General features: G+C 40.2%; 1 protein-coding gene across 8 annotated transcripts in view; it reads right to left on the bottom strand.

Annotated features, from left to right (window-relative positions):
- LOC134342753 (band 4.1-like protein 1) overlaps positions 1 to 21,627 on the bottom strand; it is a 326,173-nt gene that overhangs the window by 220,108 nt on the left and 84,438 nt on the right. The window lies entirely within an intron of this gene.

A 21,627-nucleotide genomic window follows, 5' to 3' on the forward strand; every position in this document is an offset into this window, starting at 1 on the left:
AAATACAAAAGGAACTCAGCAGCTCAAGCAGCATCTTTAGAGAGGAATAAAGTGTTGACATTTCAGGCCAAGAATCTTATTCAGGACTCTGTTACTTATCTGGTCAAAAATCTGACGGTGTAAAGGAAGAAGCAGTTCCCGAAATGCTGAGTGTGTCTCTTCAGAGTCCTGGACCTCCTCTTTGATGGTAGCAATGATAAGAGAGCATCTCCTGGATGGTGAGGATCCTTACTGATAGTTGCTTGAGGAACTATCATTAAGGATTGAAGTACTAATGGCAGTACTTGAGGAACCAGCTTCTGAAGATGTCCTTGGTGGCACTGAGGCTTCTGCCTTTGATGAAGCTGGGTCATAATGGTTCCAACCTTTGCAGGCTTTTCCTTCAGTGCATTCCTTGTTTCCACGACCAAGCTTCTTCCCCACCTTATTGCCCCGCCTCATTACTTTCAATTTTGTTTAAACCACCCTGTGAAACAACACCTTGGTGCTCCTACCCTGTTAGACAGAAACTATGTAGATACAAGCTGTTAGTGTATTTGAATATGTCGCATTACATCAATGAGGAAAGCGCTCCAAAAAAAAAATGGGAGTTCTGGTTCAAAGGAAAACATATTTATGAAAAATCCAAATAAAGCTGATGATAATAATAATGTGAGACAGCACACAAAATGCTGGAGGAACGCAGCAGAACAATTCCTCCGGCATTTTGTGAGTGTTACTCTGGATCTGCAGAACCTCCTATGCTTATGATGATGTGGGTATGGAATGAAATGGAGTTTGTTACCCATTTGTCATCACATTTCATACATCATTGCTGGGCTTTGACCACTATAATGTTAACAAAGTACTATTACCAAGGAAACAACAAACAACAGTTACAATGTCTATAATACAGTACCTATCCCCAAAACGCTGCAAAGTATCAGGCTAAAAGACAAAGTACATTTATCCATCAACACTGAAGTTCAGTACACATCTAAAGTTTCTGTGCCAATTTCCAAACTGCACATTTGAATGTGTTCTCATCTGCAATAATAACATTCTTCCTGTTAAAAAAAAATTCAACTTTTCTGGTCACCCCCCCCCCACCCCCAGATGAAAATCAGAGCATACTATTCCATGGTAGCAAAGTGGTTAGCACAATGCTTTACACCCAGTAACACAGGTTCAAATCTTTCCACTGTCTGTAAGGAGTTTGTATACTCCATGCTCTATCTCAATAAATTTGATTTCTGGTAATAATCTGCATCACTAACTATGCATTTTTACCATTTAGAAAGGTCTCAGAGAAAAATGTCTCACTACCAGTGAAAAGAATATTTTCTGAACAGCTGCCTAAAAAGCTTTCAGATAATCAAATGAAATGGTACTTAAGTGACTTCTCCAGATCTTGATAGAAGAGACGTATCCTACACAAGAACTGAGATAGCAGACAGGTCCCTGAATTTCTGTTAGTTTCAGATGGTTTCTGCGATACAATAATTATCTTACATATGTCACGACCAGCCACTTTCATTAGAAGAATCTATTGAAACTTCCAATGCAGAAGTGACTGGGAGGGGCAATGGCGCACCAACCAGTTGAGCAGCTATGAGTATTCTGTCCAGGCAATGAACTGTGTTATAAATAAAATTGTACTGTGACAGAGTATGGAAAATGAATCACAACTTAGAAATATGAAACTTTGTACACCTGATAACTAGTTTGCAATATTAAGAACTATGCATATTACTAGTAAAGCACTATACTACGAACATCAAAATTTGATTTAAATATGGTCTCAAGACAGAAGGTGAAGTAGGAATCCAAAATTAAATAACTGGTTTACTTACAGTCAGGTGAACCTTATGTCACAGCATTAAAAAAATTAAACCACTAATAAGCAGTTACTAGTTTTACCACGCTTCGTCTTTTGAAAAAAAATTAGGTATCACCTCAAAAAGGGTATAACTGCCATTAAGCAGCAGATTTTAGTAAATGTTTTAACAGTGATCTGCTGGGTGCCAAGATCCAATGGAGAATTACTCACCTTCTGATCCCCTATAAAGGAATACACATGCTGTCAGCAAATAGAAAAGGGAGCTGAAATTTCAACCAGTGTTCAAGCCCACAAACCAGACATTGGAAGGCAGCTGCCATCATCTGCTTTGGAGAATAAAAGGCCAATTGAGCAATTTTGCACTGAGGCAGTCTGTGGAATATTAATTCATGTGTAAAGTCACGTCATTAACTTATCCGTATGACATTGTCAAGGTGAAAGATTAAATAGGTTATTTGGCTCTTGGAAACAATCCCATCACATATCTTACAAAAATACTCTGAGTTATTGTTCAAGGTGCTCATTCATATTTTCTGCCCCATCAGTAACATCAAATTGTGAGAAAAAAATAGAATCTTTTATAGATTTTTCAAGTCTTTTCTTCTGTGAAATATTATGACAAGTACTTGTGAATTTGAAAGCAACCACACACAATCTCTTAAAAAAAGGCATTTACAATTACTCTGTTCCCAAGATGTAATGTAGCAGCTGTGGTTGCTGTGTAGGTTAGAAATAGCAGCCCTTGTTAGCTGCTGTTCAATGAGGCAGACACAGTATTTAACCAATATGAACTGAACAATGCCACTGTTAATGCAATAGTGACTGCCACTAATTTAGAACCTCGGTGCGACTTGCCCACTAGTCTATTTAAATCTGTACGTTACTCAGCCTAACCCATTGGTTTACTGATAAATATTGTACAGTCAGTCATGGGTTTGTGCATTTCAGTCTCAACCACAAGCAGCTTTGACTATTTTGGATCAGCTGCTTTGCAGAGTTTAGTGCTACATTTATCAGAGGGTGAGGCATTATGCGAAGAGAAAGAGAAACCATTTTTTTTGTAAAAGCATACTTCACCCTGTCCTTCATAAGAAGGTCATTTAAGGGGCTGAGACAGTTAAATTGGAACAGGTTCCATTAGGCTTTTAAAGAAAGTGTTTTGCTATGATAGATATTCTGAGTTACATGGCCTGCAAACAGGCCCTTTAACCATGTTATTCTGAACATCAGGCACTCATTTACACTAATCTCATTTCCTATTTATTTAGAAATGCAGCACAGCTACTGGCCCTTCCAGATCAACAAGCCCATGCCACCCAATTATACTTATGCAATCAATTAGCCTAATAACCGTATGTCTTTGGAATGGAGGAAACCCAAGTAGTCACTGGCAGAACCTACAAACTCCTTACAAACGGCAGCAAAATTGAACCTAGGTCGCTGTCATAGTGTTACGCTATCGTGCCACCTCCTCTTCTTCATCTCATATCTCACATGCACAATAAGACATCACCAGCCTGCACCCCACATCAGAATACTAGCAGCAACATACAGTGGCTGATTAACCTATCAATATGCAAAGGTTTGAGATATTGGAAGAAACCAGACACGAGGACCATTCATAAGGTCAAAGAGTAAATACAGTAACTCAACACAGATGCTCAGGGTTGAGCCTCAGTCACTGGAGCTGAGATAATGGTTCAATGGCACCATTACTGATAAGAGGAGAAATGCAAAGCAAAGAAGGTGTGATCTTACTATCAAGCTGGAACACTTGGGAATTAAACCAGAAAGCATACAGTGAACAAATGAAATCTAGAACTCATTCTAAAGGTTCAATGGTTCATTTATCATCAAAAGTATACAACTCCAAAATTCTTCTCCAGATAGCCATGAAACCAAGAAAAAGAAAGGCAGCATGACCATCAGCCCCCAAATCCCTCCTCCCCACACAAAAAAAAACAGAAAGATTGGGGGGAAAGACAGAGAATATAAAAAAACGATAAGATTGAAAAAAAAGTGCACAGTCCAAGTCCACATGCAAAATGCAGAAAACCTGGGCAACATTCTCCCTCTTCATAACAGAGCAATCTCACCAGTGACAGAAAGGCAGTCTCTCTCTCCGTAGTAGAGTGGTCTCACTAGCAATAAAAAGGTAGTCTCCCCTCTCTGACAGCAAAGCGATTCCCCAATGACAAAAAAGGCCGACAGCTAGTGTTCCAATCTCGCTCGTCGCTTTAATCAGCCAATAATGGAAGCTTTAATTGGTGAAATGGAGTCGAACATTGGCTTGCAGCCTTCTCACCATGAGGTTCCCACATGCAGCCTCTGTTTCCCGGAATCCCCTCGGAGACTGCCGTGCACTGAAACATCATAACGATCTCCAATTGGCTAATCGCTGCCTCCAACAGTTCCAGATCACATTCAAGATGAAGAACAAAACATAAAATACATAAAAGAAGTGAAATATATGGTTTCATCATCTATCCAGACAATGTCGACCAAAGCAGGCACCATCTTGACCACCAACACACTCAGGCTGCAAAGAGAACCAAACTATTTTGGGTGAAACTGTAGATTTTTGACAGGCAAGGCTACCAGCCATGACACTGTTGCTAAAGTGATAGAATACAATTGAGGAGCTGAAGGACTTACACCCACTTCTACATTTAGTTTCTGCACACATCATACATGTACATTTCCAGTGAAGGCGCAGTCATGATTAACCACACATCTCAGGTTCTATTCAGCTGAAGAACTAGTATTTGCAAGTTACTTCTCAGTGATACATATTCTTGCACATTTGTTTGCCAGTAATAACTACTAAATAAATTCAACATTGGTTCCAATTCCTACTGCAAATATCAAGTAGAATTTAACTTTCACTCCAGTCTTTCCCTCCTTTGAGATTCTCTGCACTGTTAACCACCTGATTGATTCCTATATTTGACCAAAATAAACCAAATATCTGAATGCTCAATTTCCTCTCAACAGCTGTCATCAACTCCATGTAAAACTCTTGAGTTTTAACTTTCTCCAATGGTGCACTTAAACTGCACTAAAGCAGCCATCCATTGACATGAATCTTCCCACCAACTGGCCTCCACAGTGAATTATTTCTAAACACTTCTACACTTGGCTTATGGAATACCCATTTTAAAAGCATCATCCAGAGAACACCCACCAACTTCAAATATTATCTGAAAAGCAGTTCAGTGGAGCATGCAGTCCCCAATCAAACCAAATACAATGATTAAAATATTGCTTAAACCAGCTCATCCATCACTCCACTAAGAACAAACGAATATCCAAAACAGAAAACAAAACTCAAATGATATGTTCACGGAGAAGGGACAGATTAGACTCCTCGGTGCATTTTCACTGTTAAAGATCTTCAGCTGAGCCCCATCAAATAATCTATGTTAAAGAGATTTAAACTGACTTTCTGTTAACTAAATGGCTTAAAAATATGTAACTTGCACCCAAGGTGGCTAAGGGAAAAAAATGGCTCTTGTGACTTTCACTCATTGTTCAGAGCAGGGTAGGTGAGAGGGTAAGGGGTTAAGGTATGATGGAGGAGTGGATGAAAGCGCACTGCATAAGAATTAACTATTGGAACCACACAAGAGCAACAAACCTGACCTTATTCATACTTCATACTTAATGTTTGTGTGCATAAATATGCAACAATTTCATAACACAAAAGACAACAGGAATCTATGATATTTTTTAAACAGTCCATATCCTAGTCCACATCAAGTGTAAAGCCAAGAGGATTCAGAAATTATTCCAATCTCAGCCCAACAAAAGGCAACACTCAGAAAATGGTTTCTTCAAAACAGAAGGTGGCCTCTACCAGCAGAACTCCAAGCCTGAAACAAATCACCTTCTGCGCCATTTATGGAAAAATTTCTTGGACCTGCTTCCATAATGATCGGAGATTTTGCATGTCATGACCTGTTAAAAGCCAAATGAAGTCTAAAGTCAAGGTAATTCATGAACTAGTGATTCCAACTCACTATTTATTGCCATGTTGAAGGTATCAAAGAGTCCAGAAAAAGAGTTGTCGTATCACACTGTTCAAATATCCAATATAAAGTCTGCATCTTTAAACTGCAGACAAGGCATTCTGCAGATTCTGAAAATGTTGAGTTACACACACAACATGCTGTGTTCCTCCAGCATTGTGTGTAGTGCATCATTGGACTGCTTGGTCAATAAGAATCACTTGTTACCCTTGCCCACTTACTTTTGATAGACAACTTGAAGCAATGGTATTTAAAAAGTGAGCCTTTATTATACTCGGCAAATTTACCTTCTGTATTCAGAACAAGCAGCTGCTGACTCAGAATAAAAATGGCATATTCATCTGCACAGCATTTCTCTTTCAACTGGGCACACTGGGTTTTATGCTTTAAGTCAGAGCAGAAAATGAGATTCAGTGCCTCAGAAGTGTGCTTGCAGCTAATCCTGGATCACCAATGATGTCCTCGGGAGATCTGGCCCACAGACTATACAGGATGCCTGCAGAAACTTCTTCAGCACATGCCCCACAATCATTTGCCAAAGCATGACCAAAATAACACATACATCACAAAGCTAAGCTAAAGCTCCAATACGGCAACTAGGCTGACTAACTTTAAATTCCTTAACTCTACAATATTAGAGGATCTTTTCTGGGACCAGCACATAAATGCCATCAAAAGGAGGCACAGTAGTGTCCCTGCTTTCTTAGAAGTTTGCATAGATTTGGCATATCATCTAAAACTTCTATGCATGCACAGTGGACAGTATCCTGACAGGTATGAAATACCAATGCCCGGGAACAGAAAAGTACACCTAAAGTGGTGGATACAGCCCTGTTCATCACAGGTAAAACCCTCTCCATCTTTGAGCACATTTACAAGGAGCAATGCCATATGAAAGCAACATCCATCATCAAGGACCCACCATCCAGCCATACTCTCTTCTCATTACTACCACTGGTCAGGAGGTACAGGGGCCTTACATCCCATACCACCAGGTTGAGGAACAGTTCAACCGTTAGGTTCCTTAGTCAACACAGACAACTTCACTTACCTCAAACCTGAACTGACTCCACAACCTACAGACTTCCTTTTCAAGGGTTCTACAACACAGTATTTTTTTAATATTATTTACATGATTTGTCTTCTTTTGCACATTAGTTGTTTGTCAGACTTTACGCATAGTTTTTCTTAAATTCTATTGCACTTCTTTATTTGCCTATGAATGCCCACATGAAAACTAATCTCAAGGAAACATATGGTGATATATACATACTTCGATAATAAATGTACCTTGCTTGGGGGGCGCTTTGGAACCATGAACCAAGATGGCAGCTTAATGTGGAGGCTCTGTACAACCTTGCACTAAACAACTTTAAAAACCTAAGTTAACAATACCAACTGTGTCAAAAATGACTACAAACAAGGAGTGTGATATTTTCACCCGAAGACGCGGCTCCCAAAAACTGAAAATCAACACTCCATCGACAAAGCAAGAGGAGGAAGCTACTAGTAACATGGCGGAGCTGACGGCGGTGCTAGCTGAACTAAAGTTACTTCGCTCTGAGTTTGGAGGATTTGGATCCAAACTGGACAGTATAGATGACCGCCTGGGTAAGATGGCCAGCTCTGTCGCTGCCTTGGAAAACAATATGTCAGAGGTGAAGCGAAATGTTGCTTCCACATGGATGGAAGAGGCTGAAAACCGAATAATGACAGCAGAGGAGCACATGGAAAAGAACAAGACTGAACTAACCAATGCCATGAAACGAATCGCCTACCTGGAATCCAAGACTGAAGACCTGGAGAATCGGAGTCGAAGGGAAAACTTGCGGTTGTTTGGCCTCTGGGAGGGCGCTGAAGGAAACCAACCATTGCTAGAGTTCATTCAAAACATGCTACCACACTGGCTGAAGCTGGACAGCGACAGATCCTTCATTCTAGAAAGAGTTCACCGAACTCTAGCACCGCCGAAACTAAATCAGAACAGAGTGGTTCTCATTCAGTTCCTGAAACTTCAAGACCAGGAGTTTGTCTTCCGCTCCACTAAACAGCGTAATATCAAGTATGAGGGAAGCAAGCTTTTCTTCGCTCAGGACCTCTCAGCTGAGACCATGCGACAGTGAAATGAGTTCAATGCGGTCAGAAGAGTGTTCGTCAAAAAAGGAACTTTCCACAGATTTCAACATAATTCATGCAAGATGAGGGTCCTTTACAATGGGAAAATACACCTGTTTTCATCACCAAAAGAGGCAGAAGATTTCCATCGAGGATACACCTGAGGGGTCTATTCAGGCAGTGGTGAGATTTGTTTACTTCCATACCCATGAGAATCAGCTGATGCTGACTGCTTAACAGATATAAGCCTACACTGAGTCCCAGAAGACATCTTTTACTTCTTCCTTTTTTTTAAACTAGAACTGCCACTTAAGCCTCTTTTATCCTATTCTTGAAAAGGTACTGTATTTAAGAGGTTGCTTATGCCGCCACAATAGCTTTATTGTTTTGTCTATTTTTATTACTTATAACATTTTTGTTTGCTGAAACCTTAATTCTACTGAGATGAAAATCCATGCACCTGAATAAACATTTATAATAGGCAATACAGGCATACAGTTCAGTGGCTACTTTGATTTTATTTTTATGTTAAGTAGGTTGAGTATATAATGTTCAAGATATAATAAGGTACATTGTTGATGGACACCACTAGTTGCCTATGAAGTTAGATTCGCATAGTTTAGCTGCTCCTCCATAGAGTGGATCAGCACAAGCCCTATAGCTTGTTGTTTTGAGTAAGGGAGAGGGAATTCAAGAGTTCAAATGTCTATATGTGTAAATATATATGTGTTTTTTGTTTTTCTTTATGTATATCATGCACCCAACACAGCAGTAATATTTCTTACTCCTTTTCCCGGTATAATTGACATGTACTATATATGGAACAAACGAGCACTCAGAATATCTTTAATATAAAAGTCACAAGCTGGAATGTTAAGGAACTAAAAGAAGTTAACCAAATTGAAACAGGTTATAAATATGATCAGACAGCTCAAGTCCAAATTAATTTTTCTTCAAGAAACCCATCTGACAGTCTCAGATATTAAATTGGTATGGATTAGATGGCCTGGCTAAGTAATATATGCAACATATAACAACTATGCTAGAGGTGTATTTATTCTTATTCATAGAACAATACCATTTCAAACTATGAAAACAATCCAAGGCTCAGCCGGAAGGTATGTTATTACGCAAGGTAATATCCTCTCTTTCACATTAAACCTAGTCAGAATGTATAGCCCAAATGAGGATAATCCTAAATTTTTTGAAGATTTTTTCCTTACTGTGTCCACTTTACGAGGCTCTTATATCATTGGAGGAGACTTTATTTGTACTTTAAACACAGCAATGGATTGCTCTACAGGCTGTGATACCTATAAGGCAGGGGTCCCCAACCTTTTTTGCACCGCGTACCGGTTTAATATTAACGATATTCTTGCGGACCGGCCAACTGGGGGGGCGGGGGGTGTTAATCACGACCGGAATATAGGTGATAAGTCAACTATAAGTCACTTATCAGTGGCTAATAAACCCTTTTAGAAACGAAAATGAGTGTATCTAATGAATTTAATATTAAACACAGCGCATATTTTCCTCACATGATATAGTGATGTCAATATATTAGGGGGTTCCTTACGTCCAGTCTATTCCGCAATTTAGTTTTCATTGCATTCATTGCAGAAAACTCCGCTTCGCAGAGTTATGATGTTCGAAATGGAAGCAACGTTTTCAGTGCTTTCGTGGCTATCTCAGGAAATTCAGCCTTGACTTTGATCCAGAATGCCGGCAGAGATGTTATGTCAAACATATTTTTCAGCCCACCGTCATTTGCAAGATCGAGGAGTTGCTTCTTCTCGCACTGACATGGATGATTCACCGAGGACATTCACAAATGGGTCACGGACCCATTCCTTTGCACATCTTGGGTCAATTGCGGTTGGGAAGTAACGCTCGAATTCTGTCGACAGCGCAGATAGGTGATTGCGCACCAGCTGTGAGAAGGACGGTGCAGCCTCAGTCTCTCCCAAAATCCCAGATAACGTTGGGAACATGTCAAATATGCCCCATCCACTCACCGTCCCCACAGTTCCAGTTTAGCTGTGAAAGCAGACACTTTATCTGCCAACTTGAAGACAGTTGTCATTCTCCCCTGAAGTGACAAATTGAGTTCATTGAGCAGGTTGAAGATGTCACACAGATGGGCGAGTTTTGCTATCCACTCCTCGTCACTGAAGTGTGCTGCCAGTGGTGACTTCTTTCTTGAAAGAAATCTCTGCAGCTGCTCTCTTAACTCAAAAACCCTGGCCAGGGCTCTCCCCCTTGACAGCCACCTGACTTCAGTGTGTAAGAGAAGGCGTTTGTGCTCTGCATCCATTTCTTCGCAAAGCTGCTCAAACAGATGCGAGTTCAGTTTGATGTGATTGATAACTTCAACGTCGCTCAATACTGTTATATACCTCAAGGAGATCTGTGATTTTTTTTTGTGAGAATGATATAATGGTCTTTTGGAGGTCACCTGATGTAATTTTCCCGCCGATGTGAGGTCACGTGATGACATGTGCACCACGGGTGTATAACGGAAGGCCCCAGGTGACGCAGTTAGTTTTTAGTTTTCCAGCTAGAGCGTGCATCTGTGTCTCCGTTTCTGTTGCGTATTTATTTTATGACGCAGTTTCATTTTTAAAAAACAGAATGTTGCATTCTGTTGCAAGGTACAATAATGCTGGATTGGCAATTTTTGCTAGATGTGTTGATGTACCTTATTCCAGCAGTAGTACGGGAGAGTAAAGACTTTATCGAAGTACAGGACCCGAAGGATTGAGAGGAGTCGGTATCGTTCGGCAGTTTAACAAAGAATCGACCTTATTGAGTCTTCATTGAAGAAGTAGCGACCTGCATCGAAGATAACTCTTGCCAAAAGAGCAAGGAAGTTCATGCAAAGGTTTGCTCTCTCTAAAAGAAATTAAGGTCCGTTGTTTTAAACTGTTTATTTCCTGCATCGTGAATCCTTTGGACAGGACCAGCAGGAAAGTCGCGTCTATGAAGAAATCCTTCTCCAGAGAAGTCTCTCCCAATTGAACGTATAAATCTGTTGGACTTCGAATTTACCATTTTAAGAACTATATCTGACTTTACCGCTTTAAGAACTGTTTCCGCATTTAACACTTTAAGAACCAGTGCCAAGTGACGATTTGTCGAACGGCTGCATAGCGGTTAACTTCCAGTTAAGGTTTTCATTTGTTTTTTTCTATCATTTATCCGTGTATAATAAATGTTTGGTTGTTTTTATATAACCTGTCTCGATTGATATTCATTGTTGCCGGTTACGTAACAATACGCTGTAAGATCAGGTGACATTTTTAGCTAGCCAGTATTTCCCTGTGTGTGACACAGTGTGTAGACTGGCATTCAGGAGCAAACTCTTTGACTTGGGTATTGAAACTAGACTCAGGTAGTGAAACCAGACTCCTTAAGCCTTTCCAACAACTGTGCTTCGATGTCCTCCACTATGTCATCGATTCTCCTTGAAACTGTGGTAGCTGAAAGAGAAACCTGTGCCATCTTGTTAGCTGCAGCTTCTCCCAACAGTTCACGGTACATGTCCTTGGCAGCAGGCAGAATCAATTCTTCACCAACAGTGAAAGGCTTCTTAGCCTTAGCAATACAGATAGCCACTAAGTACGATGCTCTCAGAGCAGCAGCATTTGTAGAGGCGGTGGCTCTCAGCACTTGCTTCTGTTCCACTTGCTCACGTTTTTCCCGCTCAAAAAACTCAATGGGTTTGTCTATAAGTGCAGGGTGCTTGGACTCAAGGTGCTGAAGCAGCTTTGAGGGCTTCATTGCCTCATTAGACAGCTTGTCTCCACATATCACACACAGGTGGCTTGGAGCGTGCAAGTCACCGGTCGCAATAAAGCCATATTTTATGTACAAATCGTCATATTTTCTGTTGAAGGAAGCTTTCTTTTTTTTCTGCAGTCTCGGCCTCAGCTGTCTCTGCATTATCATCATCGTTAGGCCTTTTATGTCCCCTACCGTCTCTTCCAAAGAAACTCTTAAGCGACGTTTGTTTTTGACTCATCGAGTAGTTGCAGGTTAATGACCGACTGATGACCTCGCGTGCGTTCAAGTTCAACAGTGGGTGTGACAGGGAATGAGGAAAGGTGCAGCTGACTCATATCGTTTCCTCGCGGCCCGGTAGCACATGCTTTGCGGCCCGGTGGTTGGTGACCACTGCTATAAGGCACAAACTAGAAAATTACTAAAACAATACATTGTGGATATAAATTTGGTTGAAGTATGGAGAGAACAAAACCCTGGCAAAATAGAATACTCTTGTCATTCAAGTACATGTAAATCTCGTTCTCGTATTGATTATTTTCTTGTCTCAAGACAGCTCGTATCAAAGATTAAAAGTTGCTTGTATGATAGCATAGCAATAAGCGACCATGCTGCTATTTCATTAAGTATTCATATGGAGAAATTCATTCACGGTCCCCCTAACTGGTGATTTCAGGTGAGACGGCTACAGAACCCAGACTTTGTTAAATTTGTGGGAACTAAAATAGATAGTTATTTTGAGTTAAATACAGATCAAACTAGTGCCAGCACGAGATGGGAGGCATTCACGGCATATATTAGAGGAGAAGTCATCAGTTATACAAGCTCCAAGGCCAAACAACAAAAAATAGACATGGAAACTTTGGAAAAACAAATTAAATCTTTAGAGATAGAACTAAATGAAAGGGATGATCCAACAAAACAAAAAGATCTGCTATTTTTGAGAGCCAACTATAATAAATTATCTGCTGATAAAGCTGCAAAAGGTTTAATGTGGCTGAAGCAATCTTATTACGGTCAAGCAGAAAAAGCTGGGAAACTCTTGGCATGGAGAATTTTAAAAATACAGTCTGATAGAGCAACTAACAGTATAATAACTTCTTCAGGAAGCCTAACAGTAGACCCATTGGAAATTAATAACAGTTTTAGAGAATTTTATGAATATTTATATAGATCAGAATGTCCCTAAGCCTCAGAAGAACGGGACACATTTCTTGATCAGTTTCAATTCCAGACACTGACAGGAGATGCAGAAAAGGAGTTAGATAGAGGTATAACAATTGAAGAGATATCACAGGCTATCCAAAATATTAACAGTGGTAAAGCGCTAGGGCCTGACGGCCTACCAATTGAATTCTACAAAACATTTCAAGAAAAATTACTAGTTCCACTCTTAAATATGTATGACAAGTCTTATCAGAATGGAACTCTCCCACTCTCTTTAAGGCTGGCAGTGATAACGCTGATCTTGAAACCAGGCAAATCACCTACAGAATGTTCCTCATTTAGACCGATAAGTCTAAGTGGATCGGACACAAAAATACTTTGTAAAGCTTTAGCAAGAAGAGTAGATCCTTATATCCCACATCTAGTTCATAACGGTCAGAATGGTTTTGTGCAAAAACGCCAAGGATTTCATAATATTAGAAGAGTTCTTAACATAATTCATGAAAAATTTGACGCTAAAGATACAGCAGTATTATCACTGGATGCTTGGCAGACCTTCGATAGAATAGAATGGCCATATTTATTGAGTATATTGCCTAGATTTGGATTTGGAAAGAACTTCTTAAATGGATTCAGATTTTACATACAAATCCAATAGCCAGTGTCTTAACAAATAGTATAGTTTCTAAACGAGTCATCTTGGAGTGATCTACTCGCCAGGGATGTCCTTTGTCACCGATGTTATTTATACCGGCCATAGAACCCCGGGCTATGGCAATAAGAATGCAGACAGGCCTGTCGGGCATCCAGCTAGGAGAACAGAAACATAGAATATCCTTATATGCTGATGGCGTGATTCTTTTTTTTAAAACAAATTTATCCGTCCTGGTGACGTAATGGCATCAGTGTCGGACTTCAGGACGAAAGGTCCCGAGTTCGAATCCAGCCGGCTCCCCTGCACGCTTTCCATCCGTGCTGGGTTACGAGCTGGTGCTCTCTTTGGAAACTCACCCGGCAGAAGGCAATGGAAACCACTGCTGTAACCTGCCTCGTACAAGGTTCCCTACTACGTCAGAGAAGCGTACAGGGAAATCGTCAGCTAAACGGAGAAACTCCGGATGCGATATACCTTTCCTTTCCTATCCGTCAGTATTCCAAACTTAATGCAACAGGTTGAATTGTTTGGGCAGTTCTCTGGTTATAACATTAACTCAAAATCATCAATACTATTTTTGAACAAAGAAGAAAGATTGAAACCAGTCATAAAAACCCCATTTATAAATGCAAAGGAAGGATTTACCTACCATGGTGTTAAAATTACCCCTGAAATTAAAACGATTGTCCCAACAAACTATGATCCACTAGTGGGCGAAGTGAAGGAGACGTTGGATCAAGGGATAACAATACCCATATCAATGACTGGCCGTATAAACATGATCAAAATGAATATACTACCAAAATTTCTATACCTTTTTCAATCACTTCCTCTCCCACTACCAAAATCATTTTTTGATAAGCTTAATAGTAATTTTAGTAAATTCATTTAGAATAATAAAAAATCTAGACTGAGACTTAGGCTGCTACACCTGCCTTATGAAAGGGGAGGGCTACAGCTCCCGAACCTGAAACGGTATTATTGGTCTGCTCAGTTACGTTCTGCAATGTTTTATTTCTCAATGGAGACCCATCCAGCCTGGGTGAATATTGAACAGACACCAGTACTAAACCTCCCATTAAAGCTCTATTTATACTCTGCAGACCCAAGAAATCTGAAAAGAACAACAGAGAACCCTTTCCTCGAAAACTATTGACATCTGGTATAAAGCACATCAGCATATTAAAGATACTCCTCCCATTTCTCACTTCTCCCCAATATGGGGCAATACATACTTCAGGGCAGGAAGAGCAGATGGTGGTTTCAGAATATGGGCAGATAAGGGTGTGCAGAAAATAGAGGACCTTTATATGAATCGTAATCTTATTACATTTGATCAATTGTGTCAGACATACCATATTCCTAAAAAACACTTCTTTAAATATTTGCAGCTGAACATTTCATACTATCAAAATATAAGCATTTAATATCTGAACCACCGCTATCATATCTTGAAAATCTCACACTTCTAAACCTATAGGGGAGGAGACAGATTTCTTTATTCTATACAGCTTTGTCATATGATAAGGAGTCCACCATTGACAGGCTAGAGGCATGGAGACTGGATGTTCAAGAGGACACACAAGAAACTGAGTGGGAAATGGCATGCTTAAAAGCCCAAATACAAGATATTAAGAGGAACAGATAGAGTGGACAGCCAGCACCTCTTCCCCAGGGCACCACTGCTCAATACAAGAGGACATGGCTTTAAGGTAAGGGGTGGGAAGTTCAAGGGGGATATTAGAGAAAGGTTTTTTTACTCAGAGAATGGTTGATGCGTGGAATGCACTGCCTGAGTCAGTGGTGGAGGCAGATACACTAATGAAATTTAAGAGACTACTATACAGGTATATGGAGGAATTTAAGGTGGGGGGTTATATGGGAGGCAGGACTTAAGGGTCGGCAGAACATTATGGACCGAAGGGCCTGTACTGTGCTGTACTATTCTATGTTCTAAAACAATCAATTAACACAAGAATGAAGCTATTACAATACAAATGTTTAATGAGAACTTATATTACCCCGGTCAAACTGAACCATTGGTCCTCTGACATCCCAGTCACTTGAGTTAACTGTTTAGAAGAAACGGGTACTCTGTTTCACTGTGTATGGGACTGTCCAAAATTTTAAAAATACTGGAAAACAGTTGTTCAGACTATATTTGAGATTGTTGGAGTAAAGGTGCTTCACCAAGCAAAAATGTGTGTACTAGGTATACATCCAAAGAACTTTAGTTCAAAACAGTCAATTTTAATTGACTTTGGACTCCTGCAGGCCAGGAGGTGATAGCCTTATCCTGGAGAAAAATGGATATACTGTACCATCGATACATGTATGGGTGAAGGAGATGGCATCTTGTATCGTATTGGAGAGACTGACTTACATAACCAGAGGAAGGGCAGGAGAATTTGAAAATGTGTGGAAACCTTTATTGGAGTTTCTTGGACGTCAAGGTGCACAGTCATTTTGAAATAGCTGTGTGTTGTTGACTGCCTCTACGGTTTTCTTTCCTGATGTATTTTTATTTTATTTCTTTGTTAAATATGTGGTATGTGAAATGTAATATTTCTTTTCCTTTGATGATTGTGAAAAACATGAGGACATGCTTCACTATTAAGTTTAATTATTATTATCGTTTATTTGTATATGTGAAATACATGTAAAATTCGATAAAAATATTGTTTAAAAAATAAAAAAATGTACTTTGAACTTTAAACACTGATGAAATTCTGTATTCCCTCTAACAGGGAGAACGCAATGAAAAGAAAACAGACAAAGTTGCCTTGTTGTGGGAGTTAGGTCAAGCCTGATGCAATTATTGAAGAGTTCCCAGACCCCTCCAGGAAGTAGTGTGCTAGTGTGCTTCAAATCTGGATATAGCATCTTCTCCCCCAATACAGCCCAAGTACCTCCAACTAAAAGACATTTCCTAGCAAGACTTTGTACAACCATTCTCAAAAACCAACCAATCCAGCAGAGAAATTATGGGAAACAGCACCAATATAGATTTCCATAATAAAAATGTAAACGAAAGCTTAAACATAAGAGAATCTACAGATAATGGAAATATGGAGCAACACACTAAATGTTGGAGGAACTCAGCAGGTCAGACAGTATCTATGGAGAAGAATACACAGTTGACATTTTGAGACCCTTAATCAGGCCTGCATTTGGAGAATGCTTGATCTTCTCCCATGCAAATGATACTTGAGCAGAATTGTATTCACAGAAATTATGTTAAAATTATACGTGCCTTTGTTGTAAATTAGAGAAATACATCTCCCTGAATTCTAACGCTAGCACTCGAGAGCTGAAATGGAGAAATATCTTTTCTGACATCTGATCAGAAGAACCCATATACACCAGAGACTCCATTCAGTAATCCATACACATAACTTGACAAGCAGTGCTCTGCAAGTGGGGCTTTACGAATTAAAAGTCTAATACAATCTCTTTGATGATCAAAGAACCAACATCTACTCCTGGCAATGTCACCTCTTTCTTGCAGTCAAAAGAAAACTAAGTTCAAAACTGTACATGTTTTACCATGGCAGATCACACCAGTTTCTCTCAGGTGGTGCAAGGTGCAAGGTGGGTAATGATGCAAGAGTGGAAACAGCACACTCTTCCATAGAAGCAACCTGCACAAACCTAATGATGACCTCGACATCGCAATACTATGACCACTTTGTACTACAGTGCATTTTGGCTTTTTGTTCTAATTACGTTCTTCCTTTATAATTCATAACGTATGCTTCACTTGTTGTATCTCTAATGCTATGCCTCTACTTCAAGTTTTTCCATCGCATCTGTGCATATATGTACTTGTGCGTATAACAATAAATTTGACTTTGATCAGGGCTTCTAAATCATTGCCTCTTGGTTCTCAGTGTTGTCCAGGGTGCTCCTTCTCCACTTTGAATGCTCATGGACTGGAAATACCCAGTAGGGATGTTTCATTTCAGGCTATGGGTTCTGAGGTAGCCAATGAGGCCAATAAGAGATATGCACTATGGTAGAGGTGGCAATGTCATTAGTTTGGGATGCAGTGCACTCCTTCCACCATTAACATTGGGTTTCAATGCAACACCAACACATAGACTCAGTTTTTCATCATTCTAAATACTCTTCCTGAAATTTGAGTGATAATGGGTCAAAGGTTCCCAAAAATTAAAAGAAACATAGTTGGTTAGATGGCAGGTGCTCCAGAAGTTAGATTCATCTATGAATCTATTTCTCTCCTCCCAGTGAATAGTGAATTCTGGAAGTCAGTAACATTGAGTTTCCATCCAAAAAACTGAAATTAAGTAACTCAGTGACAAAAACCTTTCATAAAACTATGTCATTAAATTCTATTTTATAACCTCAGATGGAAGACGATTAGACCCCAGATAGAAAATAATTTAAGTACACAATTTTTCAGTGTCACTGATTAGGCACACTCATTCAGTAATCTAAGGCTTACCTGGTAAATCAAATGAGGATTATTATTTGATATGGCTGGAAATCAAACGTTATGCTGAACTGAAGTATCAAAGCAGACAGAATTGGCAAGTGGGCTTGCTCATGTATTCTTGCCTTGTATAGTAAACCAGATGAGGGGTTGACTCAGTTTTCATCTGATTTATCATGGAGAACCACACAGAAGATTTGGGGATTCTAAGTAGCTCAAAGCCCCTTTTATTAAACATCAACCAGTAAATGACCACTGTTGGCACAAAATTATTTAGTTTACTGGTAGGAATTTGACATTGAGATGGACTGCTTGAAGGATATATTTCAAAGTATTTGAGCATTCTGCTGGATTAACTCTGAACTTACTACATCAAATAGATCACATTAATGGCAGTGTGAATCATTAGTATTTCACAAAAATTAATACAATTCAGAGCCAACAGATCTGCACTGCCTCAATGGATTCTGGTGCAAAAGATACAGTTTCTTTGGCTGATAACCATCTTTGAGGATGTACACACTTAAATAATAAAACATGGTCACATATGGAGTTTCAGTCAAATTGTTATCCTGCAATAGCTAATGAAGGGGTGAGAAGAAGCCAAACAGCACAGCATGAAGTTGGCATTGAAACTTCAGAGAGAGATATCACTCAGCTCACTGTGTGCAGCCTAGCAGCTATTCCCACAAATGACCTACCCAAAAGCTAACAGGGTCACCCATTTCTGTCTGGTGACTACAATAGCTGAGCCATATGCTCAACAAGCTACTCTCTAATGGATCCATCAAAGATTCAATAACCCATGCTGTCAAAGATGGAGTCAGGAGATGAAAAGCAGGAGCAGAAAACCAGCAAAATAAAAGAATGGTCTTGTATTATTTTAAACAGGGTGACCAATCACCGTTCATGACCAGCAGCTTTCGTAGGAGCACCTCAAATTTGGCTGCCAAACTGAAGTGCTTTACAGTTAAAAAAAAATCTCAATGGAAGCTACACCAGGCATAACTGGTAGATTTATACTGGGATAGCACGAGGAACAGGATGAGCACAGAACTCACAATAAATAGTATACTAGTTTTTTTCTTACAAGAATAGATTTTATATTCTGTCTGCTCTAACGACACTTCTATTTTAATGATATTTACCACAAAGATAATTGCATTTCTTGCACATGTACAACACTCCCACTTGCAATTATTTTTCTGTGATACAACCAAATTCCACAATAGCAATATTACAAACCACTAAACGTTTTATTATAGCTTGAAGCATTCCATTCGGGATAATTGAAGTTAGAAATGATACAATCTCTAACACAGAAATGTTTCACCATGCCAGCAGATGATTTCACATAGCCACTATTTTTCTGAAATACTGAATCTACTAAATTCTAATCATGTGCTCTTCGGACATCGGAGACCATTCAACCTGCTGAATTTGTGCAGGTGCATGGTGTTAGTTTATTATTGTCACATGCACCATGTCAGAGTGAAAAGCTTGTCTTGCATACTGCTTATACATATCAAATTATTACACAGTGTATTGGGTTAGAATAAGGCAACACACAATAACAATGCAGAATAAAGTGTAAAAATTATTGAAAAGTGCAGTGCAACATTATGTGGAAGGTTATGAGGCCGAGTCCATTTTATCACACAAGAGGTTTACAGACATCCCAACCCCGCAAAAACTCATTTCAGGGAGGTAGCACCAACAATTTGCAGGAGACTCCCAGAACTTCCAGGAGAGGTGCGATGTCTGCAATAGAGTAGCTCCTTAGCAGCTATCCAGCTAGTTTAAATAACGTTAGCTATGCTAATGAACGAATGACACCTGTTAAACTCACCTCACCATGTCTTTTACAGTCTTAACCCACCATGGGCAATAGAAAAGTCACTGTTGCAAACAGTGCAGCGAGCAACACTGTCATTATTTTGAACCCTATTAGGCAGGGGTACACTTTAGTGTAGTCTGGGGTGACATACGTTTATATTTTCCTTTTTTTTGGAACACTCTGCCATAGCGCGCTCTCGCTTTATCTCGCGCTCTTCCTCTCTTTCACGCGTGCGTGCTCTCGCTTGCTTTCTCTCTCGCTCGCACTCTCACTCTCGCTTTCTCTCTTGCTCGCGCTCTCTCTCGTGGTCGCTCTAGCACTCTCAGTCTCTCTCGCTCGCTCTCAAAAAAATTGATTTCCGTGATATTGTATATAATTTGCGGGCATCGGGGAGCCACGATTAATATGCGGGAGACTCCCTGAACTTCCAGGAGAGGTGGGATGTCTGGGTTTATGCAAGAGTTTGATAACAGCAAGGTAGACATTGACCTTGAGCCCGTTGGTACATGCTTTCAACCTTTTGTATCTTCTGCCAGATGGGAGCGGGGAGAAGATAGATTATACGGGACAGCAACACACATAAAAGTTGCTGGTGAACGCAGCAGGCCAGGCAGCATCTCTAGAAAGAGGTGCAGTCGACGTTTCAGGCCGAGACCCTTCGTCAGGACTAACTGAAGGAAGAGTGAGTAAGGGATTTGAAAGTTGGAGGGGGAGGGGGAGATCCAAAATGATAGAAGACAGGAGGGGGAGGGATAGAGCCGAGAGCTGGACAGGGGCAAAAGGGGATACGAGAGGATCATGGGACAGAAGGTCCGGGAAGAAAGACGGTGGGGGGGGGGGACCCAGAGGATGGGCAAGGGGTATATTCAGAGGGACAGAGGGAGAAAAAGGAGAGTAAGAGAAAGAATGTGTGTATAAAAATAAGTAACAGATGGGGTACGAGGGGGAGGTGGGGCATTAGCGGAAGTCAGAGAAGTCGATGTTCATGCCATCAGGTTGGAGGCTACCCAGACAGAATATAAGGTGTTGTTCCTCCAACCTGAGTGTGGCTTCATCTTTACAGTAGAGAAGGCTGTGGATAGACATGTCAGAATAGGAAGGGGATGTGGAATTAAAATGTGTGGCCACTGGAAGATCCTGCTTTCCCTGGCGGACAGAGCGTAGGTGTTCAGCAAAGCGGTCTCCCAGTCTGCGCCGGGTCTCGCCAATATATAAAAGGCCAGATGATACAAATTTCAAAGCTTTATAAATACCCTGACTCCTCAAACCTTGTCCCAACAATCAGCAGCCATAGGCTCCTCTAAGCAGCTGCCTAGCACTCTGAAAATTAAAATAAATGATGCCCACAAAGCAGGAGAAGGCTATAAGAAGATAGCAAAGAGTTTTCAGGTAGCTACTTCCTGAGTTCATAATGTAATTAAGAAATGGCAGTTAACAGGAATGGTGGAGGTCAAATTGAGGTCTGGAAGACCAAGAAAACTTTCCAAGAGAACTGCTGGTAGGATTGTTAGAAAGGCAAATCGAAACCCTTGTTTGACTGCAAAAGACCTTCAGGAAGATTTAGTAGACTCTGGAGTGGTGGTGCACTGTTCTACTGTGCAGCGACACCTGCACAAATATGACCTTCATGGAAGAGTCATCAGAAGAAAACCTTTCCTGCGTCCTCACCACAAAATTCAGCGTCAGAAGTTTGCAAAGGAACATCTAAACAAGCCTGATGCATTTTGGAAACAAGTACTGTGGACTGATGAAGTTAAAGTAGAACTTTATGGC

The sequence above is a fragment of the Mobula hypostoma genome, chromosome 2, assembly GCF_963921235.1.
Source record: "Mobula hypostoma chromosome 2, sMobHyp1.1, whole genome shotgun sequence".
Classification (NCBI taxonomy): domain Eukaryota; kingdom Metazoa; phylum Chordata; class Chondrichthyes; order Myliobatiformes; family Myliobatidae; genus Mobula; species Mobula hypostoma.